This window comes from Hyperolius riggenbachi, chromosome 11, assembly GCF_040937935.1.
Source record: "Hyperolius riggenbachi isolate aHypRig1 chromosome 11, aHypRig1.pri, whole genome shotgun sequence".
NCBI classification, from domain to species: Eukaryota; Metazoa; Chordata; class Amphibia; order Anura; family Hyperoliidae; genus Hyperolius; species Hyperolius riggenbachi.
Genome location: NC_090656.1, coordinates 146,950,647 through 146,975,574, shown reverse-complemented (window position 1 = coordinate 146,975,574; position 24,928 = coordinate 146,950,647). Strand labels below are relative to the sequence as shown.

The following is a 24,928-nucleotide window of genomic DNA, read 5'->3' as shown; positions in this document are numbered from 1 at the left end:
AACTTGAGGGGCACCTGTATTGGTGGTCCTTGGTTGCGAGATGATAGTGTCTAGCTTGACAACCTGGGATCTGTTGCTCAAGAAGTCTGTGATCCAATGGCGTAGGGTAGGATGGACCCCGAGGCCAGCCAGGTTCTCCTGGAGTATTTGGGGGCTGATGGTATTAAACGCCGAGCTGAAGTCGAGTAAGAGATCCTGGCGTAGGAGTTTGGTTTGTCAAGGTGTTCGTTGACGAGCTCCAGGCAGATGCTTATGGCGTCGTCAGTGGACCTGTTCGCTCTGTATGCAAACTGCAACGGGTCCAGCTGTGTCTCAGTGGAATGATTTAGGAGGGGCAGAACCATGCTTTCAAAAGTTTTCATGATGACAGAAGTGAGAGCCACCGGCCTGAAGTTGTTGAGGTCAGAGACACCCTGCTTTTTGGGGACAGGGATGATGGTGGACCTCTTGAAGCACGCTGGAACTTTGCCTTCCTGGATGGATTTGTTGAAGATGGAGGAGAGAATCGGGGCTAGCTGCCATGCACAGGTTTTCACACAGGCTGGTGACACTCCATCTGGCCCTGAGGCTTTCCTCGCATTCATCTTTGACAGGTGCTTCAGGATGTCGTCCTCATTTACAGCCAGGGGAGCTAGGCTTGGGAGCAAGACATCTAATTCGGGGGAGGTGGTAGGAGGTCCAGTGGGTGCTGCCTGGTTCTCAAATCTGCAATAGAATTCACTGAGGCTCTCGGCAAGCTCGGTGCTGGGGGTTGTGTGTTGATGGGGGGGGGGGGGGGGGGTTTATAGTTCGTAGCGGCTTTAAGCTCCTTCCAGACGGCACGTGAGTCTCGAGGAGAGATCCTGTTCTAGTTTTGCTGCGTAGTTCTTTTTTGTGGCTCTCAGTTCTCTGTTTAGGATGTTTTTTGCCCTCCTATAGTCTTCCTGGTTGCCAGACTTCTACGCCATCTCCTTGTTCCTCCTCAGGTGCCGTAGTTTGTTAGAGAACCACGGTTTGTCATTCGGGAAGTGCTTGCAAGTCTTGCACTGGTATACAGTGGTCCTCACAGAAGCTGATGTACGAGGATATGTTGTCCGGCCACTCGTCTAAATCGGGCACTTCCAGGGCCTTCCAGTCTGTACAGTCAAAGCAAGCTTGGAGTTGTAGTTTGGCATCATCTGACCATACTTTGCTGGATTTCCAGGCGCCTCCTATAGGTGGGTATTAGGTGGATGAGGCAGTGATTGGATGAGCCTAGTGCTGCCCACGGGACAGCCTTGTATGCGTCCCTCATGACCGTGTAACAGTGATCTAGAGTTTTGGCGTTCCTAGTAGGGCAGGTGATGTGTTGGTGGAAGCGTGGGAGCTCTTGGCGGAGGTTGGCTTTGTTAAAATCGCCCAAGATGATGAACAGAGAGTCTGGGAGGGCTGTCTCCCACTGCGTGATAGTGTCGCTGAGGACACTCAGGGCAGAACTGACGTTGGCGTCAGGTGGGATATACACGCCAACGAGAACATAGGAAGAGAACTCTCTGGGGGAGTAGGTCGGCCTGCAGTTTACAATAAGGAGTTCAAGTTCCGGGGAGCATATCTCGGCTAGTACGGGGGTGTTCGGGCACCAGGTGGAGCTGACGTAGAAGCAGATGCCGCCACCTTTCATTTTTCCCGAGAGCGAGCTGTCTCTGTCTGCCCGGATGAGGTTGTAACCTGGGAGATGCAGGGCGCTATCCGGGATACTGTCATGCAGCCACATTTCTGTGAAGCAGAAGACTGGGGTGTTGCTGCCAAGTCCTCTATTGTTGCTTAGGAGCCGCAGTTCATCTAGCTTGTTAGGGAGGGAGCAGACATTTGCGAGGAGGATCGCAGGTATGGCTGATCGCAGTCCTTTCCTCCACAGCCTCACACGGGCACCAGCCCTACAGCCTCTCTTGCGATGGCTTTCGCGGGTCCTTGACGCAGGGGGAGTGATTTTTTTGGACATGGCTCCAAACAGAGTCGAACAGGAGCCTGTCTATATGGTGCGGGGCTGCATTTGTTTCCCATTTTAGGAGCTGAGACCTGGTGTAGGTGATACGCAGGGGGTGGGGTGGCACGTGAGGCATGAGAGTGAACCTGGCTCACCGATGTCGGGGCCTAGTGTAGTAGTTGTTTAATGGCCTCCCCTACAATGCATTGCAACACAGTCCCTTTTAGCGCTGACTACTCTGGTAAACTGGCAATACAGTCTGTATGTGATTCTGCTGCAGAAAACAGTGCGACACAGATCACTTGTGGGCCCCCTTCAGCAGTACGGTGCAACGCAGTCCCATTACCCAGCCCACAGTCCATTTACCACTGGCCACTGCGCTACAGCGACAGTGCAATACAGTCCATATGTAACTCCGCAGCAGGAAACAAAAAGCGACCGTTGACATTTAGTGCCAGTGCGATACAGTCCTTTTACAGTCCATACAACAGCACAGGCCCCTTTAAAAACACAGACCCTTTACAGTGGCAGTGTGATGCAGATCATACCACTGCCGGCAGTCGGGAAGCAGGCAGCAGCGTGAAGATGGCTGCACAGGAGTGTAGATGGGTGCCACTGCAAAAAAAAAAAAAATAATGATCGAGGCGCCAGCCTAAGTGGTATGTGGGATGCGGCCATAGCATTACTACCTACCTCCCTCCCTCCTTCCTTTGAGATCTGCCCCCGTGTCCCCCGTAAGCAGAGTGCGCAGCGAGCGGAGCGGGCTGTCATCTTACCTGCGTCCATGCAGGAGTACCGATGTCCGGCTTCCCTCTGCTTCCTGTGACGTCACAGGAAGCTGGATGAAGACACGGTACTCCTGCTTGGACGCAGGTAAGATGACAGCCCGCTCCGCTCGCTGTGCACTCTGCTAACGGGGGACACAGGGGGGCAGATCTCAAGGGAAGGAGGGAGGGAGGTGGTAATGCTATGGCCACATCCCGCATACCACTTAGGCGCGGCTGGCGCCTCGATCATTTTTTTTTTTTTACTGCTGCCCACTGCCGCCCGGGACTTGGGGGGCTCATACCGTGATAGCGGGAGAGCCCCCCCAAATCATGACAGTCCCGACGAGATCGGGACGGTTGGGCCCTCTGTGTCTTGCAGTCTGTAACCCCCTCACTCCCTTACCAACACCGACATCTTCTGCAGCACATTGCAGAGTACATAGTAATGTATCTGACTGTCCTCAGAGAAGCTCACAATCTAATCCTACCATAGTCATAGTCTAATGTTCTACTATATTATTACTATGTATTTATATAGCACTGACATCTTCTGCAGCACATTACAGAGTACATAATCATGTCACTGACTGTACTCAGAGGAGCTCACAATCTAATCCTACCATTGTCATAGTCTAATGTCCTACCATATTATTATTATGTACAGTATTTATACAGCACTGACATCTTCTGCAGCACATTACAGAGTGCATAGTCATGTCACTGACTGTCCTCAGAGGAGCTCACAATCTAATCCTACCATAGTCATAGTGGTGAGGACGTGTGTCAGAGGAGCTCTTGACTTCCAGCAGAGGGTCTCCGGTGCTGTGGACTGTAGCCGACTTCCTTGCCAGTTCTTCGGGTAGGAGTGGGACTTGAGGACCCTGCTTAAGGCCTAGGCCTAACAGGGACCTTTCCTGTGCTAGCCGGCTGCTCAGGTGATGGAGCAGCCGGCTCATACCCACCCTAGCCTGGCTTACCTGGGGACAGGGCACGTGGCTGGTAGATCTGTTGCCGATGATGTCGTCGGGTGGATGACAGCTGTGAACCTCTGCAACACAGAACTTTCAAGTTTGAGATTAAACTTCATCGAGATCAAGCACAGATATGGTGCATCATGGAGTAACAAACTACTTCAAACAGACAAAAGGTTGGTGGAGATAAAACAAAAATATGAGGAACAAAAGCTGCGCCTAAAACAGCTTGAAGAAAATGGTGGGCCCCTAGCAGAGAGCCTGCAGTGCCAAAAAAGGTTCAACCCCTTAGCACCAATAGAGGGTTTGGACTGTGAAGTGGAGGAGGGAAGTAAAGGAGGAAACACCGAACAAGAGAAAATACAAGCCATTCATGCCCTGGAAAAAGATCTAAAGGCAGACGAGGACGTGATGTTTGTGAGCATGACCCCCGCTCAAAAGGTGTCTGTCGCTCATGCTGGGGTGACCGGAGGTACTGCTAGTCAAAGTGCCCCTAGGAGCTCTGGTGTGGGCGTAGAGGGTGCCAGCGGGGTGGTCAGGAGGACATCCCAGAGAATTGCCCAGAGAGAAGAGAAAAGGGCTATGGAAAGTGAGAACCTCACTCGGAAGCCTGCTGTTGGTGCAGAGGAAACTGGGGGTGCCAAGCTGCAAGGTGCCTCTGGGGACTCAGATGCCCGATGGGGAAGGTGTGGAGAGTGATAATGGAGAGTTTGTGGAAGAAACTCCAGAGGAAACCTACCTTTCTGGTGTGAAAGTTGAAAAGATGGCTGCTGACAGGGAAATTCAAGATGGCACTGATGCTGTTGGAGGACGCCAAAGGGAGGATCCTGTTGTCAAAAAAGAGTCCTGTGATGGTGGTTTTGGAGGAATCTCTGCTGGTGCGCAAGATGGAGTGCACTTCAACAGTGCGGAGCCGGTGTCTGCAGAGTTTTCCCTGCAAAATGGTGCTGGGAGGCATGAAGAACACCAAGGGGAGAATCTTTTTGGCCAACAGGAAGTTTGTAACCACCAAGTGGCCACTGGTGGAACGCAAGGCGAACTTCCTGCTGTGGACTTTGAAGGAACTCCACACGTAAAGTCATACGCATCCCCTGGTGAGAATGCGGAACTGCAGGATGGTGAGAAAAAAAATCTTTTTGTTTATGCAAATAGTGAGGGTGGGGCTATGCGTGCCTCAGATCTCACACAGCAAGAGCTACCCAGTGCTTTGGTGGAAAGTGTCTCACTTTGTAGTGAAGATGTAGGTGTGTTTGGGAAGCAGGAAGAGCTGCCACTTCAAAAAAGTGAGAAAAGTTGTAAACAGAAAAATGTTGCTATGAGTGACTGACAACCAGAGTGAGTCCATGGACACGGACAATAATGAGCTATGTAAGTCTTGTCCACCAATTAATGACTGTCCAATGCTCCCTATTGGGGAAGAAGCAGTCAACACTAGAGATGGGAAGTTCGGATCTTTTCAATGATCCGGATGATTCGAATCGGATCATTGAAGAGATCCGGATCTTTGATCCGAATCTCGGATCATTTTACTACCGGAAGCATTCGGGGGTGAAATGAACAGCAGGACAGGTCTGTGGACAGGAGAAGGGGAGGGGAGTGGACACACAGAGAAGGGGAGAAGATGGAAAGAGGGCAGGGAGTGGACAGAGAAGGGAGGAGGGACGAGCAGAGAGCAGAAATGTTTGCACACAATACCCACATGCTGAAGTCATATGCTTTACATATATTTCACCTATATGTTCATCTGTATACTTTGAATGCAAATGTCGCACAGTGAAAGAAAGCATTCCCAGAAGATAAGTGCAGCTGTTTAGTGCCGAGTGCAGGAGGATCATATTACGCTGCAATCACAGTGCCTGCAAAGTTACTGAGCTGTGCTGAGCCAAAAGCTTCCAATGTGATCACTGTGCAGCACTATGGAACAGCCAGCCTATAATGGGCAGCACATTGCAGCCAGTATGTGTGCTCTACACATATCTGGCAGTGGCACCCATGTCCCCTCTCTCATCTACCTGTCCCTGCAAGGCTGCCTCCCATCCAACAGAGCGATCCATCTCAGCTCTGCTTCCAGGACCCCGCTGCCCGCTGAGAGGGGGCGTGTCGCTCCTGGCCCCGCCCCTTTTGCGATCCGAATCACTCATTTTGATGATTCGGATGATCGACTCATAAAATAGATTCGGATCAAAGATCCGAATCGTTCATGATCCGGACAACACTAGTCAACACTAGTAATGAAGTATCCTTCTCTCATGATGTATTGGGAGAGAGAAAAAAAATTAAGCTGTCAGAAACTGCTCCCCCTGTTGGTAGAGAAAGTAAAAAAGATAACAATGTTCTTTCTTCTTCAGAAAAAAAAAACAGAAGAAAAAACATAAGGGCCACAACAAGTCTGCAAAACCTGGTAGTGGTTTGTCAGATACTGATAATATGGAAGAGGAAATTATATGTAGTCCTGATGGTGGGAGTGGGGAAGCTGGGAAAGTTGATAACGGAAAAAATGATGGTACTTCAGGTGGCCAAGGGGTATCAACTAAAAATTGTCCTGAGAAGGGACTTCCAAAAAGAATTGATGTACTACATGAGATGTTTAGGAGAAATCCCTTCAGAGAACGCAGAGAGAGGGAAAAAGGTAGACGCATGGAATATAATGAAGATGATTCAGAATCAGATAAAGAGTTTATTGAACCTCCCGAGGTGATTCCGGAAGAGGTTATAACAGAATTCTGCTCCTATGACATGATTTATAGGATTGAAAAAAATAAATTTGTCATTTTAGACGGACACTCAGACGAAGTAATGATCCACACACTAGAGTGTGGGGGAATTTCGAGAAGATTCATTCCATAGGAGCAGGAGACCCAGATTGCGGCTTACAGGCTGATTTCAGGGCAGGTGGCCAAAGGTTCATTGTCACAGGAGACAGGATCCTTTGGCATGACCAGTCTGGTAAACAGGTCTTTGGTGAATCCATAATAGGTCTGGGCAAACATGCCCCTGCTGCAATCAAAGAGGCATGTAAGGCGTATATTCCTGTACGGCTTCGTGTTCTGCAGGAAATAGAGAAAGCAGAAAATGCTAAGAAAGTTATTGCTGTAGAACCTGTTGCATCGGAGGTTCCGGAGTTGGAGAGTGTGGTTAGATGTGGAGATTTTCCCCCTCTGGGACCCTCTTCAAATCCGGCAGCTCTTGCTCCTCCCAATGCTCAGAATCAAAGGGCACAACCCTTATCTTACGCTGGAGCTACACGGAGTATGCCCAGTGGAAGGAGGGTGCCGGCCCCCCTGGAGACACAGTTGGAAGTTGGCATGCCTGGGAGGAGGAATGTTGTCTGCCTCAAGTGGGAAGGCGAGGGGGTGGTACCCAACAAAAAAGCTTTTGTGGCACTCCTCCTGGGCATGGGAATTAGACCAGTCGATATCTTTGCAATTTTGGCTCCAGGGGACCCTCCTGCTTATTATGATCTAAGTTTCGTGTCACAACATGGGCTGGACTCCTTTATGGAGGAGCGTTTAAAAGACACAGTGAATTCCAAATGGCATGGGTTCACTGTGATCCCATTATCTAGGCAATCATTGCTCAAGAAAGCCCATGTTGTGACAATGAATGAAAGCATTCCTGTTCGTGATGTTGTGGCGTGGGTCCAGCACTTTTCTGACGTAATGGGCCCTCCACAGCGAGTCGTGGATGACCTGGGGATATGGTGGGGGGAATATGAGGTGGCCATCAAGTTACGTGTTAAAGACGGGGTGGTCACCCATATTCCCAGATCATCCTTGATCGGAAAAGACCGTGTCACTGTTTTCTACCCAGGTCAGCCCAGGACTTGCAATCGCTGTGGCAGGAGGGGCCATTTCGCCAGTAGCTGTCCCAACCCAAGGTGCAATCTGTGCCAGGAATTTGGACACTCTGCTAAAGATTGCAAGACCATTAAGTGCAATTTTTGTTTTGAAATGGGTCACCCATATACGGAGTGTCCAAACTCCTGGTGGCAGTTGCCCTTGGAGTTGAGAAAAGCTGTGCTGGCCTCGATGGAAGAGGAAGATTGTGAGTCTGCCCAAGCTATTCCTGATGTTTCTGGTCAGTCAAATTCTCATGTGCCCCCTCCTACGTCAGTCTTATCCCGCCCTTCTGTGTCCTCTTCCTCTGTCCCTCGGGCCGGCGGGGCCACAGCGGAGGCTGGACCCGCGAAGCAATATCACGTCAGGGATGCAGCAGGAGGTGCCATGGGCCCTCCTTCCACTGGGCAACAGCCCAAGCCTCAAAGAGGATCTAGGGGTAGGGGCCCTAAGCCACCTGCGCCTTCCACCTCTTCTGAGGTAACCACAGACCCTTCTTCTTCCCGCCCCCACACCCGTTCCCATTCCCTTCCAAGATCCCTTCCCTCTTCCCAACCCAACCTCCAACCTGTCCCTTACCCCCTCCCACCTCTCATCAAGAAAGGCCTTTGAACTCACTCTGAGGGATCCGTTGACTCCCGGGCAGAGGATTCTCGAGCCCGGGATGATGGGGATCACTTAGAGGACAGGCTGAAATTTATGAAGAAAAAGGGAGGAAAAAAATCAGTTGACGTGCGGAGGCCGCAGGAGGTCTGACATCAGACTCTCTAACAGATTCGAAGCCTTGACCTCTGACCAAGGTGAAGGGGTAACCCTTTCTTCAGAGGAAGAGGCTATGGATATAAGTGGGCCACCTCCTGATCAAGGAGGTACTGTCTGATGTGTATATGTTCTTGGTTTTGTTAATGTTGTGGTTTTATTTTTCTTTTCTGTTTTTGTCTAGGGAAGACAAAGGGAAGCCTCAATTACTCTAATGGCTGCTCCCCCACCACTCATGTTGGCAACGATCAACGTTGCCAGCATTAAAAATCCCCAGGCTCGAAAATTGGCTTTTTCGATTCTGACCAGCTTTGATGCTGATGTTTTTTTCCTGCAGGAGACTAGACTCACCTCTGTAGCTGACATTTGGTCAGCTGAGAGGGACTGGAGGGCCGGTCCGAGCTTCTGGTCTCTTGCGGGAGAGCCTGGTAGTGGTGTGGCAGTTCTCTTTAGAACTGATATGGCAACATGCCGGCGAGTAATTGAGGTCGAGTTAGGGAGGTGTTTGGTTTTAGACGTCTGTGTGAGGGGGAAAGACCTCCGGCTCATCAACATCTATGCCCACCCCCAGTCTAGGGGGGAGAGGAAACGCCTCTTCACACAGATCAGGCCTTTCCTTTTTTGTGCCTACCCGGTAATCCTTGGTGGTTGGCTGCAGACACTATACAAAGGGGCTGAAAGTTTCATGCTCATCAATGGATGGGTCGGCCAGCCTTTTTGAGGTGAGTTCTGGGGTCCGCCAGGGTTGCCCTCTGAGTTCTCTGCTATATGTGTTTGCCATTGACCCCTTCATGAGGAGGCTAGATGGCAGCACGCTTGGTGGGGTTCCGGTGGGCGTCCCTGGTGTCTTGCCTGTGAAGGTGTTGGCGTATGCTGACGACGTTACTGTAGTGGTCTTAGGGGCAGAGGAGGCGTCGGTGGTTGCCGAAGAGATCACTCGGTACTTGTTGGCATCAGGTTCAAAGATCAATCCAGATAAATGTGAAACTTTCTGGATGGGAAAGGATGGAGAATCCTTTGAACTTCCTGGTTCCTTCCCTGTGCCTAAACCAGAAATAAAAATCCTTGGCATCAGATTCGGCCCAGGTGATTATGGCCTGCGAAATTGGGAGAGCAAACTTAATGATGTCAGCGCAAAAGTAGTACGTTGGAAGAGTTGGAGTTTAACTCTTAGAGAAAGGGTCGACTTGATCAAAATCTATCTGGTTCCAATCATGTTATACGTCAGCTACGTTGCAATTTTGCAAGCATCCCTGTATACCAGGATCAATGGCTTGTTCTTCCAGATGCTCTGGGGGAACAAGCTGAACCATGTACGCAGGAACATTACTTTCAGAACTAGGCGGGAGGGTGGCCTAGGGATGGTCAACCCGATTGTCTTTTTCTCTCTGATTTTTATTAAGCACAATGTTGGTAACATGCTTGCAGAGAGCCCGCCTAGTTGGGTTAGTATTTTTTAAGCTTGGTGTGAGCCTTTCCTTGGGAGTTGGAAGAGCGGAGCAGGGCCGGGCCGAGGCAGAGGCTGGAGAGGCTCCAGCCTCAGGGTGCAGTGTAGAAGGGGGCGCACAATTCATTCAGCTGTCATTCCCAATTGTGTTTGAAGCAGAAAGAAATAAGAAAAGGGGATACATGGCAGCGACTGCAAGCCAGATAAGTAGAGATTATGGTGTTGGGGGGGTTGGGGGCCCTGGGGCACCTCTTAGTGTAAATATAATGTAATATATCAGTGTGTGACGGCTGGGGTGGGAGGGATGGGGGGCGCACTTTGCTGTCTCAGCCTTGGGTGCTGAAGGACCTTGTCCCGCGTCTGGAGCGGAGGCCCGGTGAAAAATTTGAGAGCACGTTATGGCTATCTTCCGGCCTACGTTATGCCTTGTATGAAGAAATTATTGCAGTGGGGATTGACTGTGGAAGATATCAGATCGGTCGAGAGGAAAGCCCTCTTGGCTCGGGTGATAGATTCTTACTATCATGACACACTGGCCTTGAGGGATTGCCCAGGCACAATTTTGGAGGAGGGGTTACGAGTGCTTAACTCGCCGCGAATTCCGAATAAATTGTGGGACATTGCCTTGCTTACTTTCCAGGGCAAGCTCTATGTTGGTGGGAACATGAAGTGCAGGAGTGTGATGGAACGTGTTTGTCCTCGACAAGGATGCGGTGTCGAGGAGAGCATGGACCATTTCCTGATGTCGTATCCCTTCAATGTAGAGGTGTACAAACAGGTGGGTGGGGCCCTCAATATCCCATTTCTGGAGCATCTCAGTTATGCTGAGTGGGCATATGGAGCCTTCAACCAACGCCAGGGTTATGATTTGTGCACTTTATACATAGTCAGTTTAGTGGTTAGGCGCTGCACTTGGTTAGCACGGTGTGATTTAGCCATTAGACAGAAAAACTTGCCTGTCCAGGTGGTGGTGAGCAACATACTCGGTGAGGTTGGGCAGATTCAGTACTTGGAGAGACGTAAACTGGGAAGAGGAGCTTGGGCTCTGGCGTGGCAGAACATCAAGCCTCCTTGACCTGGTGGAGTCTCTCTTGGTGATGGGTCTTTTCTGTCTCTTACTATTCCACCATAGATTTTGATTATTTTTATACTTTTTTTTGAAGATAGGCCGCAAACACAAGGGAGTTATCCCTTTGTGTTCCTGTATATATGTGTTTGGTTGAGGTTTTTATTATTTTCCTTTTCATTTTTTTTCTTGCACCGTCCTGTAACTTTTTTTCTTAAGTTTTGTCTTGTTACTTTGTTTGTCTTCAGTCTTCAGCATTTCATTTTCAGGTCTATCCTTATGGACGTAAAAGCTCCATGGTTTACTGTATGAGTCATTTGAATGTAGTTTTATGTTGGTGGTTTTAGTTGTATGACTGTTGTAATGTAGGTGTTGTCAATTTTGATTTGGTGGTGGTCTGTGTTATCTGCGTTTTTAGGTCCTGTTAGCATGATTGTGTGTGAATGTGTACCTCCTTGACAGGTTTGCCCTATATCAGGTTATGTGTGCATCTGTATATATTGATATATTTGATATTTCTAAGAAAGGTACCCTTCTTTTTTGTTTATTTTGAGGAGTTTATGTAACGCATTCATTGATGTGCATACTTTTATTATTATTTATGTGTGTGCTAGTGCATTTTTTGATTATTTCTTAATAAAATATCACAATCTAATCCTTACCATAGTCATAGTCTAAAGCCCTACCATATTGTTATTATGTATTTATATAGCACTGACATCTTCTGCAGCACATTACAGAGTACATAGTCATGTCACTGACTGTCCTCAGAGGAGCTCACAATCTAATCCTACCATAGTCATAGTCTGATGTCCTACCATATTATTATTATGTATTTATATAGCACTGACCTCTTCTCCTGCAGCACTTTACATAATACATAATCATGTCACTGACTGTCCTCAGAGAGGCTCACAATCTAATCATATCATTCACAACCAGAGTACCTAGCGGAAACCTATGCAGGCGGGGGGGGGGGGGGGGGGGAACATACAAACTCCTTGCTGATGTTGACCTGGCTGGGATTCGAACTGGGGACCCAGAGCTGCAATGTGAGAGTGTTAACCATTAGGTATGTATACATACACACAGCATATCTGTGTCTCTGGGCCCCGCATTTGACACTCGCCCCAGGCCCCGCATACTCTAAGGCCGCCTCTGGGTGGATGACAGTGATGACGGTTCTCCACCAGGGACAGCCTCTCCGTTTTCTTCTTCAATAATTTTTTCCATCTCTTTAAGTACTTCCTCATCTAAGTTGGACATGATTCGGGACACTGGGAGTAAGGATGACCCAACTTGAGGGATATGCTACATCTAATTTCCTTGCAATCTTTCGCCAAGTGTCCCAAAGCATGGCACCGAGAACATTTTTGTTCCTTAAAAAGTAGTGTTGATCGAACACCCAGATATTCGGCCTCAGGTCGGCTCGGTCGAACATGGTCCGGATGTTCGGGATATTCGGCCAAACACCGAGTCTAATTGAAGTCAATGGGTACCCGAGCATGCCTGCTCTGCAGGCCAGAAAAAACTTGCAAAATGAGGGAAACTTCTGCAAAATGGGTTGGAAATAGTGTGTGTGTGTGTGTGTGGGGGGGGGGGGCATTTACACATAGATCTTAGGCTCAGAATAAAGGCAGGGACTCATGTTTGCAGAGCAGTGCACCAATTATATTTGACTGCCAATAAAACACATAAAACTCACAAAAAAAAGGCATACGTGTATGGGGAAAAACTACAATAAGCAAGAGTAAAATGCAATAAAGTGTGTTTTTTTATGGGCACAACTGTTCCCAGCTGACACTGGAAGTACTGTTTTTTTTCAACAATAAACAACAGTAAAATTCAATAAGCTGTGTTTTTTTTATGGGCACAACTGTTCCCAGCTGGCACTGAAAGTAATGTGTTTTTTTTCAACAATAAGCAACTGTAAAATTCAATAAACTGTTTTTTATGGGCACAACTGTTCCCAGCTGGCACTGAAAGTACTGTTTTTTTTAACCACTTAAGTCTATCTGGACGGATATATCCATCCAGATAGACTGTGCTGCTGCCGCTGAGTGAGGTGCACGCTCTCGCTGCCTGCCGTTACCCCTCCCCCCCCCCCTCCCCCCCGATCACTGAATGGGAATATAATTCCCATTAACCGATCTAAGTCCCCCGCAGAAAAAAAAGACGCTTTATAATCGAAGAGCATGGTATTTCTGCCCCCCCCCCCCCAAAATGTACAGCCTCCTTATAGTTCCGGGTAGCATGATCGCACGCTCCAGGACGTTTTTTGACTGTGGCCAAATAGTAAACTGCACCCACATATATTTTTTAATATTACATCTAAAATTAGCTGTTTACCTCCCAAACTAAAATTACCTAAATGCATTTTTTTATTAAAAAATAAATAAAAAAATTACAATTAAAAAAACAAAACTACATAAATAGTTACCTAAGGGTTTGAACTTTTTAAATATACATGTCAAGAGAGTATCTTATAAAAAATTTAAAAATTATAAGCTTGTAAATAGTGATGAACGCAAATTGAAAAAATGCAATTTATTTCTACGTGTATAGGGGAAAAACTGCACGCTGGCAACAATAAGCTAGAGTAAAATGCAATAAAGTGTGTTTTTTTTATGGGCACAACTGTTCCCAGCTGGCACTGAAAGTAATGGGTTTTTTTCAACAATAAGCAACTGTAAAATTCAATAAACTGTTTTTTAATGGGCACAACTGTTCCCAGCTGGCACTGGAAGTAATGTTTTTTTTTCAACAATAAGCAACAGTAAAATTCAATAAACTGTGTTTTTTTATGGGTACAACTGTTCCCAGCTGGCACTGAAAGTATTGTTTTTTTTAACCACTTAAGTCTATCCGGATGGATATATCCATCCAGATAGACTGTGCTGCTGCCGCTGAGTGAGGCGCACGCTCTCGCTGCCTACCGTTACCCCCCAATCACTGAATGGGAATATAATTCCCATTCACCGATCTAAGTCCCCCGCAGAAAAAAAAGACGCTTTCTAATCGGAGAGCGTGGTATTTCTGCCTCCCCCCCCCCCCCCCCCCAAAAAAAAATGTACAGCCTCCTTATAGTTCCGGGTAGCATGATCGCACGCTCCAGGACTTTTTTTGACTGTGGCCAAATAGTAAACTGCACCCACATATATTTTTTAATATTACATCTAAAATTAGCTGTTTACCTCCCAAACTAAAATTACCCAAATACATTTTTTAATTAAAAAATAAATAAAAAAAATTACAATTAAAAAAAAACCTACATAAATAGTTACCTAAGGGTTTGAACTTTTTAAATATACATGTCAAGAGAGTATCTTATAAAAAAAATTTAAAATTATAAGCTTGTAAATAGTGATGAACGCAAATTGAAAAAATGCACCTTTATTTCTAAATAAAATATCGGTGCCATAAATTGTGATAGGGACATAATTTAAAAGGTGTAATAAGCGGGACAAATCAAATACATGGGTTTTAATTACGGTAGTGTCATGCTCACCAGCAGGCATTCCGTCTGGCGAGGCTTAGCTTCGTGCAGATGAACTCCCAAAGATGCAGACACCCAGGATTTGATGCAAAGTGATGTTTTATTTACAGTGAAGGTATGTACATGAAAACGTTTCAGAGTAGATTCCAGACCGTTCAGGAACAAGCATGCAACATTATGTTCATGAAGCAACTTTGCAGGAGTATTTACCCAGACAAGATTAGTAAGTTCAAGTCCACCAGCAGGTATGTAGATATTCATCCAGAATACAGCATACAGGACATGAGCAAACACACGGGTTATAACTCCAAGGAGTCAGGCAGGACTGGAGCAAACAGACAGATTATCATTCCAAGGACTCAGGCAAGACAGGAACCAGAACTGAGGCTGCACAAGCAGGGAGGACAAACAATGCGACCGCAAAGGCTGCTGGGAAGTCTGGATCTTAAGTACTCCGCTAACAAGGCCCTCACCTTGCAGGTGTTCAGACACTCCCATGTAATCTCACTGCAGCAGGACTGAGCCAAAAGCAAAGCCAGCCCATAACTGCAGTGAGAAACAGAACTGGGAATCCTTGCACACACATATGCAATTCCATTGCAGCAATGTGCAGACAAAAACCAATGGACAGTCAGCCCATCACTGCAATGACAGGTAGAACTGAGAATCCTCACAGACTTGCATACAATTCCATTGCAGTAATGTGCAGACTGAAGCAAATGCAGAGTCAGCCCATCACTGCAATGACAGGCAGAACTGGGGATCCTAACAGGTAGCATGTATTAATTTTAAACTATAATGGCCAAAAACTGAGAAATAATGATTTTTTTCCATTTATTTCTTAATCTTCCTGTTAAAATGGATTTAGAAAAAAACAATTCTTAGCAAAATGTACTACCCAAAGAAAGCCTAATTAGTGGCGGTAAAAACAAGATATAGATCAATTCATTGCGATAAGTAGCAATAAAGTTATTGGTGAATGAATGGGAGGTGAATGTTGCTCGGATGCATACGATTTTCGACGCTGTAGGCCAAAGTGGTTAAACAATAAGCAACAGTAAAATTCAATAAACTGTGTTTTTTTATGGGCACAACTGTTCTCAGCTGGCACTGGAAGTACTGTTTTTTTTTTCAACAATAAGCAACAGTAAAATTCAATAAACTGTGTTTTTTTTATGGACACAACTGTTCCCAGCTGGCACTGAAACTAGGACCAAATATGATGGGCACTGTGGATGCTGGCAGTGTTTGCTAGCAGTGGTGAGGCAGGTGCACTGTGGCTGGCAACAAAAAAGATGGGCACTGTGGCTGGCATGGAAACAAAAACAATGGGCACAGTGGCTGCTGGCAGTGGGCTGGCAGTGCCTGCTGGCAGTAGTGAGGCAGGTGCACTGTGGCTGGCAACAAAAAAGATGGGCACTGTGGCTGCTGGCAGTGCCTGCTGGCAGTGGTGAGGCAGGTGCACTGTGGCTGGCCTGGCAACAAAAACAATGGGCACAGTGGCTGATGGCAGTGCCTGCTAGCAGTGGGCTGGCAGCGCCTGCTGGCAGTGGCGAGGCAGGTGCACTGTGGCTGATGCTGGCAGTGGGTGAGGCTGGGGCTCTGTGGCTGCTGCTGGCAGTGGTGAGGCTGGGGAACTGTGGCTGCTGCTGGCAGTGGTGGTGAGGCTGGGGTACTGTGGCTGGCCTGGCTGACAGTGCTGGCACCTAACCGCTAGCTCTGTCTCCTACCTACACCAAGCTAAATCCCCATGCGAATGGCGGAGCCAGCACGCGTTCGGGTATTTATATACCTGAACCACGTGACCCGCTCGGCCAATCACAGCTATGGTCACAGCCAGCTAGGCTGTGTGACCATAGCTGTGGAAAAAGCATCATCTCCGCTTATCGGCTGCCTGCAAAGGCGCCAATAAGCGAGGGGAGAAGACCGAACAGCGCGGCCGAGCACCATGCAGTGCTCGGCTGTGCTCGACCCGAATCCGAACAGGCAAATGTTCGGAGAATAAGATCCTGAACTCATCTATCACCTTCTTTGAAGTACTCAAGGGTACACCATAGTTTTTGATCCAGACTAACAAGTCATGCACAGGGATGGACTCGTTCGGGACTACGAACATCACCTTTTTGTCCAACGACTGTCTGGATACCACTTGGGGCAACAAACCTTTTCATTTGTCACTCATTTTCCAGGTTTTTTCATACTTTTCCCAGAAAGTATCCAGACCAGTCGGGAACAAAAAGCTGACATCGAAAAAGGTGGGGGGTTTTCAGGAGCCAAATGTGAGGAAACGCGGAAAAGCTGCCGCAAGGGCTCAGAGTGAGGCGGCTGTTTCCGCGTCTAACATGGCGGCACAACGCGAAGAAACCGCTGCAGGCCGCATGGGCAGAGCGGTGGAGTCCGCGTTGGATGCGGCGGATTGTACACATGGCAAAGCGGATGGCATTGCGGCTAGACGCGGGGAAACCGCCGCTCGCTTAGAGAGGGGGGCGGCGGTCCCCGCGCCTGAATCAGTGGTCACATTGCAAGACATGTCTGGTGTGGCTGGGACTGCTAGTCCACACAGATTCAGAGGGACGCGCGTGCGCGCTGAGAGGCAGAGCTTATATGACAGCCAGAAAAGGGTCAGCTGACCAGGCGGGTCAGCTGACATTTTCACCACCTGCCATTGGTCCAGCACTTAGGGGAGGCGCTGGAGAGCGCTTTGCTATATATACTGGGTGCTGGTCATTCTCTGGTTGTCTGCCGTTGCGATCACTACGTGGTAGCACTCAGACCTTGTCTGTATCTGTGTTCTAGCATAGTTTCCAAAGGTGTTGACATCAAGGAGCTCACACCTTAGCAATAGGAATATTGAACTGTATTATTTGTTATGACCTTCTGCCTGTCTGACCATTCCTCTGAACTCTGATTCTGTACCTCGCTATTTCTGTTACCCTGTTGCCAATCTCTGCTCGTTCCTGGACTCTGTATTGGCCTCCTGATTCTGTACTGTGCTATTCTGATACTCCGTTGGCAAACCCTGTCTGTTTACTGGATTCCGTATCTGCCTCCTGAATCTGTACCTTATCTGTCCGTGTGTTAACGACCTGGCTTGCTGACCCCGAGAACTGGCCTTACTGTTAGAGGCAGTTCACAGACCTGTCAGTGACACCCTCTCCCACGGGTGTCACTCTCGCTCTGTCCTTCCTCCCCTCAGCCTAGCTCCTCCCCCCTGGAGAGTCTAGGCCAGAGGAAGGAACATACTTCTGGAGAAGTACTCAAAGTATACTGTTGCATCTAAACACTCACTTGTTCTATCAGGTGTCCAGAGGTTAGTAGATATATCTGATTATCGGTGATACTGCAGATCACCAATAATCAGGTATATTCTGTATTCTCGGTGATACTGCAGTTCACCGGTAATCAGACCCTCTCTGTGTTACACCGATCGTTACAGAACGGCAGATCAAAAATACCAATGGACGCACACACTGATCGTCTGGGCACACTTGCCACTTCAGTGGACAACATCAATCAAGTGCTGGGTAGTCATAAGACTTTGATTGAAGCCTTGTCTGGTTCTTTACAAACCCTCCAGACAGCAGTGGATGAGGTGCGATCCCCTCCTAGCTCTGACATGCGACTGCCTGTACCTGAGAAATTTTCTGGTCACAGATCAGACTTCCAAAATTTTAGAAGTAGAGTGTTATCTTACTTTGAGTTGAAACCCCGATCTTCAGGGACTGCGGCCCAAAGGGTCTAATTTATTAAGACTTTGTTATCAGGCGATTCTCAGACGTGGGCGTACAGTTTGCCCACCGGGGATTTGGCCCTCTCTTCAGTAGATGAATTTTTTAAGCCATGGCAGTAATTTACGACGACCCAGACCTTGCCGCGACCTCTGAGCGGAAGCTCAAGCTCTTGCGTCAAGGCAAGGGTCCGGTCGAAGATTACGCAGCCGAATTTAGGAGAGGGTCAGTTTCAGCCAGGTGGGACACCTATGCCCTATTAGATTGCTTCTTATCAGGGTTGTCGGATGAGGTTTCAGATCTCATGTTAAGTCTGCCTGAACCTAAGACAGTTGATGAGGCCATTTCATCGGCCATTCGAGTCGATCGCAGACTACGCTATCAAAAACAGACTCGGGGTAGTAGTCATGTAAGAATGGTGTCCTACGCTGCACCTCCAGTAACTCCACCTCCTCCTGTCTCGCCTCCACCCGAACCAATGCAAATTGGTCGGTCGAAGCTATCCCAAGTGGAGCGAAGACGCAGGATGTCTGAGCGGCTGTGTCTTTACTGCGCAGAGGGGGGTCATAGAGTACGTAATTGTCATAACAAGCCGGGAAACGCTATCGCCTAGGAGTTGTAGGGGGTAGCACCCTAGGCACGCAGCTTTTACCTCTAGAAGATAAACGGTTACTTCTTCCCTGTACAGTCACATGGGAAGATAAAACTGAGGTTACTGAGGCTTTTGTTGATTAAGGCTCTGAAGCTAATTTTATGGATTTTGAATTTGCAAAGAAATTGGGTATTCCGTTCACCCCAGTAAAACCACCCATTCAGGTTACGGCAGTAGATGATTCCCCCCTGCAAAGTAATCATCCGCTGTCCCAGACACCAGAGGTGGAAGTCACTATAGGGGTGTTACATAAAGAGAGACTACAGTTTTTTGTGCTACACATGACCACCTCCACAGTCATCCTTGGCATGCCATGGCTGCACTTACACTCTCCACAGAATAAGTGGGCTACCGGTCAGCTAACTAGCTGGTCAACCCACTGTTTTCAGCAGTGTTTAGGGAGAGTGACACTGGGCGAGACCAGGATCCAGTTGGAGGGGGTACCAGTACAATATTCCGAGTATTCTGATGTGTTCTGTCCCAAGGCTGCAGACAAGTTACCTCCACATCGCCCCTTTGATTGCCCCATTGATCTCCGATCAGGTTGTATGCCCCCTAGGGGCCATCTTTACAATTTGTCTGGTCCAGAAAAAGTAGCCATGCAGGAATACATTCGTGAAAATTTAGCCAAGGGGTTCATTCGCCCTTCCCGGTCACCTGCTGGCGCAGGTTTCTTTTTTGTTAAGAAAAAAGACGGAAGCCTGCGGCCTTGCATTGATTACCGGGGCCTGAATAAAATCACAGTAAAGAATCGCTACCCGTTGCCCTTGATAGATGACTTGTTTACATAGCTAACCGACGCTAAGATCTTTTCAAAATTGGATTTACGGGGTGCATACAACCTGGTGCGGATCAGAAAGGGCGATGAATGGAAGACGGCCTTTAACACGCCCGACGGGCATTACGAGTACCTGGTGATGCCCTTCGAGCTGTGTAACGCCCCGGCCGTCTTTCAGGAACTGATTAATGAGGTATTCAGGGAGGTATTGGGCAGGTTTGTGTTGGTTTACCTAGATGATATACTTATTTTTCCAACAACCTCTCTGAGCACAGGACACATGTCAAGTTTGTATTGGATAAACTAAGACAAAACATGCTTTACGCTAAATTGGAGAAATGCATCTTCGAGGTAACATCTGTCACCTTTCTAGGGTACATAATTTCCACCTCGGGCCTGTCTATGGATCCTGCCAACGTCTCTGCTGTGTTGGAATGGCCTCAACCAGTGGGGTTAAAATCTCTTCAGAGATTTTTAGGCTTTGCCAATTACTATAGAAGGTTCATAAAGGGGTACTCCACTGTCATTGCACCCCTCACCAGTCTCACTAAGAAAGGGGCAGATACTACCCACTGGTCTCCAGAGGCTCTGCATGCATTCTCCACTCTGAAAGATTTGTTTTGCTCTGCACCCATCCTGAGACACGTTGACACCTCCTATCCCTTTATTGTTGAGGTGGACGCCTCAGAGGTCGGGGTAGGGGCTGTGCTGTCCCAGCGGTCAGAGTTGCAGGGTAGATTGCACCCATGTGCCTATTTTTCTTGTAGGTTCTCTCCGGCAGAGAGAAACTACGATATAGGCAACAGGGAGCTCCTGGCCATCAAATTGGCCTTTGAAGAATGGCGTCATTGGTTGGAAGGAGCAGAACATACGATTACAGTTTACACTGACCACAAGAATTTAGAGAATATTGAGGGAGCCAAGAGATTAAGCCCCCGGCAGGCTCGATGGTCATTATTTTTCTCGAATTTCAGATTTATAATTACGTACACCCCAGGGAGCAAAAACATTAAGACAGATGCCCTGTCTAGATGCTTTGAGCCAGAGACAGCACAGCCCTCCCTCCCAGAGACCATTGTCCCACAGAGACTGGTATTAGCTACAACTGAGACTTGGGAAGATTGGACAGAGACTTTAGGTCCTTTTCAGCAGGACATCCCGGAGGGGAAGCCCAAAGGGGTTATGTTTATTCCATTGCCATTTCGCCTTCAGATTTTGCAGATGTTACATTCACACAGGAATGCGGGACACCCTGGGGCCTCCAGAACACAGGACCTTGTAGCCAGATGCGCTTGGTGGCCGTCTCTGGCAGCCGATTGTAAAGAGTTTGTTAGGGAGTGTGCGGTGTGTGAGGAGTAAGCCCTCCCGACTGGCACCTGTGGGTAGATTGCAGTCCTTGCCCACCCCGAGTGAACCATGGACCCACTTATCCATGGATTTTGTGGGTGAACTCCCCAGGTCTGAGGGCATGTCGGTCATTTGGGTGGTAGTCGACCGCTTTAGTAAAATGGCCCATTTTGTGCCCTTGAAAGGACTCCCCTTGGCTCAGGAATTAGCCGATTTGTTCATCATCCACGTTTTCCGATTGCATGGTATTCAGGAAAACATCGTGTCAGATAGGGGAGTCCAATTTGTTTCCAGATTTTGGAGGGCATTCTGTCACCAAATGGGCATGGAACTGTGGTTTTTGCCAGGAGATTTAGTCTGGGTGTCCACACGTCACTTGACCTTGAAACAGCCCTCGGCTAAATTGGGGCCCAGGTATGTGGGTCCATTCCCAGTAACCAGAAAGATCAACGATGTCACTTATGCCATTGACCTCCCTGCCAGTATGCGCGGCGTAAGATCCTTTCACGTGTCCCTGCTTAAGCCAGCAGTTCATGTAGGTCCCACTCCTCCTCCTCCTGTGATGATAGATGACCAACCTGAGTACAAAGTAGAGAAGATTTTAGACTCTCGAATAGTTCAGAACTAAGTACAATATCTGGTTCATTGGAAAGGGTATGGTGTTGAGGAGAGATCATGGGTACCTGAATGTCGCATGCATGCTGACAAATTAAGAAGGGAGTTCCATGCGTTGCATCCTGAGAAGCCTGGTAGGAGCTGCCCGGAGTCCACTCCTCAGGGGGGGGTACTGTGAGGAAACGCGGAAAAGCCGCCACAAGGGCTCAGTGTGAGGCGGCTGTTTCCGCGTCTAACATGGCGGCACAACGCGAAGAGGAACCGCCGCAGGCCGCATGGGCAGAGCGGTGGAGTCCGCGTTGGATGCGGCGGATTGTACGCATGGCAAAGCGGATGGCATTGCGGCTGGACGCACGGAAACCGCCACTCGCTTAGAGAGGGGGCGGCGGTCCCCGCGCCTGAATCAGTGGTCACATTGCAAGACATGTCTGGTGTGGCTGGGACTGCTAGTCCACACAGGTTCAGAAGGATGCGCGCGCGTGCTGAGAAGCAGAGCTTATATGACAGCCAGAAAAGGGTCAGCTGACCAGGCGGGTCAGCTGACATTTTCACCACCTGCCATTGGTCCAGCACTTAGGGGAGGCGCTGGAGAGCGCTTTGCTATATATACTGGGTGCTGGTCATTCTCTGGTTGTCTGCCGTTGCGATCACTACGTGGTAGCACTCAGACCTTGTCTGTATCTGTGTTCTAGCATAGTTTCCAAAGGTGTTGACATCAAGGAGCTCACACCTTAGCAATAGGAATATTGAACTGTATTATTTGTTATGACCTTTTGCCTGTCTGACCATTCCTCTGAACTCTGATTCTGTACCTCGCTATTTCTGTTACCCTGTTGCCAATCTCTGCTCATTCCTGGACTCTGTATTGGCCTCCTGATTCTATTCTGTGCTATTCTGATACTCCGTTGCCAAACCCTGTCTGTTTACTGGATTCCGTATCTGCCTCCTGAATCTGTACCTTATCTGTCCGTGTGTTAACGACCTGGCTTGCCGACCCCGAGAACTGGCCTTACTGTTAGAGGCAGTTCACAGACCTGTCAGTGACACCCTCTCCCACGGGTGTCACTCTCGCTCTGTCCTTCCTCCCCTCAGCCTAGCTCCTCCCCCCTGGAGAGTCTAGGCCAGAGGAAGGAACATACTTCTGGAGAAGTACTCAAAGTATACTGTTGCATCTAAACACTCACTTGTTCTATCAGGTGTCCAGAGGTTAGTAGATATATCTGATTATCGGTGATACTGCAGATCACCAATAATCAGGTATATTCTGTATTCTCGGTGATACTGCAGTTCACCGGTAATCAGACCCTCTCTGTGTTACACCGATCGTTACAGAACGGCAGATCAAAAATACCAATGGACGCACACACTGATCGTCTGGGCACACTTGCCACTTCAGTGGACAACATCAATCAAGTGCTGGGTAGTCATAAGACTTTGATTGAAGCCTTGTCTGGTTCTTTACAAACCCTCCAGACAGCAGTGGATGAGGTGCGATCCCCTCCTAGCTCTGACATGCGACTGCCTGTACCTGAGAAATTTTCTGGTCACAGATCAGACTTCCAAAATTTTAGAAGTAGAGTGTTATCTTACTTTGAGTTGAAACCCCGATCTTCAGGGACTGCGGCCCAAAGGGTCTAATTTATTAAGACTTTGTTATCAGGCGATTCTCAGACGTGGGCGTACAGTTTGCCCACCGGGGATTTGGCCCTCTCTTCAGTAGATGAATTTTTTAAGCCATGGCAGTAATTTACGACGACCCAGACCTTGCCGCGACCTCTGAGCGGAAGCTCAAGCTCTTGCGTCAAGGCAAGGGTCCGGTCGAAGATTACGCAGCCGAATTTAGGAGAGGGTCAGTTTCAGCCAGGTGGGACACCTATGCCCTATTAGATTGCTTCTTATCAGGGTTGTCGGATGAGGTTTCAGATCTCATGTTAAGTCTGCCTGAACCTAAGACAGTTGATGAGGCCATTTCATCGGCCATTCGAGTCGATCGCAGACTACGCTATCAAAAACAGACTCGGGGTAGTAGTCATGTAAGAATGGTGTCCTACGCTGCACCTCCAGTAACTCCACCTCCTCCTGTCTCGCCTCCACCCGAACCAATGCAAATTGGTCGGTCGAAGCTATCCCAAGTGGAGCGAAGACGCAGGATGTCTGAGCGACTGTGTCTTTACTGCGCAGAGGGGGGTCATAGAGTACGTAATTGTCATAACAAGCCGGGAAACGCTATCGCCTAGGAGTTGTAGGGGGTAGCACCCTAGGCACGCAGCTTTTACCTCTAGAAGATAAACGGTTACTTCTTCCCTGTACAGTCACATGGGAAGATAAAACTGAGGTTACTGAGGCTTTTGTTGATTAAGGCTCTGAAGCTAATTTTATGGATTTTGAATTTGCAAAGAAATTGGGTATTCCGTTCACCCCAGTAAAACCACCCATTCAGGTTACGGCAGTAGATGATTCCCCCCTGCAAAGTAATCATCCGCTGTCCCAGACACCAGAGGTGGAAGTCACTATAGGGGTGTTACATAAAGAGAGACTACAGTTTTTTGTGCTACACATGACCACCTCCACAGTCATCCTTGGCATGCCATGGCTGCACTTACACTCTCCACAGAATAAGTGGGCTACCGGTCAGCTAACTAGCTGGTCAACCCACTGTTTTCAGCAGTGTTTAGGGAGAGTGACACTGGGCGAGACCAGGATCCAGTTGGAGGGGGTACCAGTACAATATTCCGAGTATTCTGATGTGTTCTGTCCCAAGGCTGCAGACAAGTTACCTCCACATCGCCCCTTTGATTGCCCCATTGATCTCCGATCAGGTTGTATGCCCCCTAGGGGCCATCTTTACAATTTGTCTGGTCCAGAAAAAGTAGCCATGCAGGAATACATTCGTGAAAATTTAGCCAAGGGGTTCATTCGCCCTTCCCGGTCACCTGCTGGCGCAGGTTTCTTTTTTGTTAAGAAAAAAGACGGAAGCCTGCGGCCTTGCATTGATTACCGGGGCCTGAATAAAATCACAGTAAAGAATCGCTACCCGTTGCCCTTGATAGATGACTTGTTTACATAGCTAACCGACGCTAAGATCTTTTCAAAATTGGATTTACGGGGTGCATACAACCTGGTGCGGATCAGAAAGGGCGATGAATGGAAGACGGCCTTTAACACGCCCGACGGGCATTACGAGTACCTGGTGATGCCCTTCGAGCTGTGTAACGCCCCGGCCGTCTTTCAGGAACTGATTAATGAGGTATTCAGGGAGGTATTGGGCAGGTTTGTGTTGGTTTACCTAGATGATATACTTATTTTTCCAACAACCTCTCTGAGCACAGGACACATGTCAAGTTTGTATTGGATAAACTAAGACAAAACATGCTTTACGCTAAATTGGAGAAATGCATCTTCGAGGTAACATCTGTCACCTTTCTAGGGTACATAATTTCCACCTCGGGCCTGTCTATGGATCCTGCCAACGTCTCTGCTGTGTTGGAATGGCCTCAACCAGTGGGGTTAAAATCTCTTCA

General features: G+C 48.2%; 1 protein-coding gene across 9 annotated transcripts in view; it reads right to left on the bottom strand.

The window, feature by feature from the left end:
• Nucleotides 1-24,928, bottom strand: part of KCNK4 (potassium two pore domain channel subfamily K member 4) — a 716,641-nt gene that overhangs the window by 96,812 nt on the left and 594,901 nt on the right. The window lies entirely within an intron of this gene.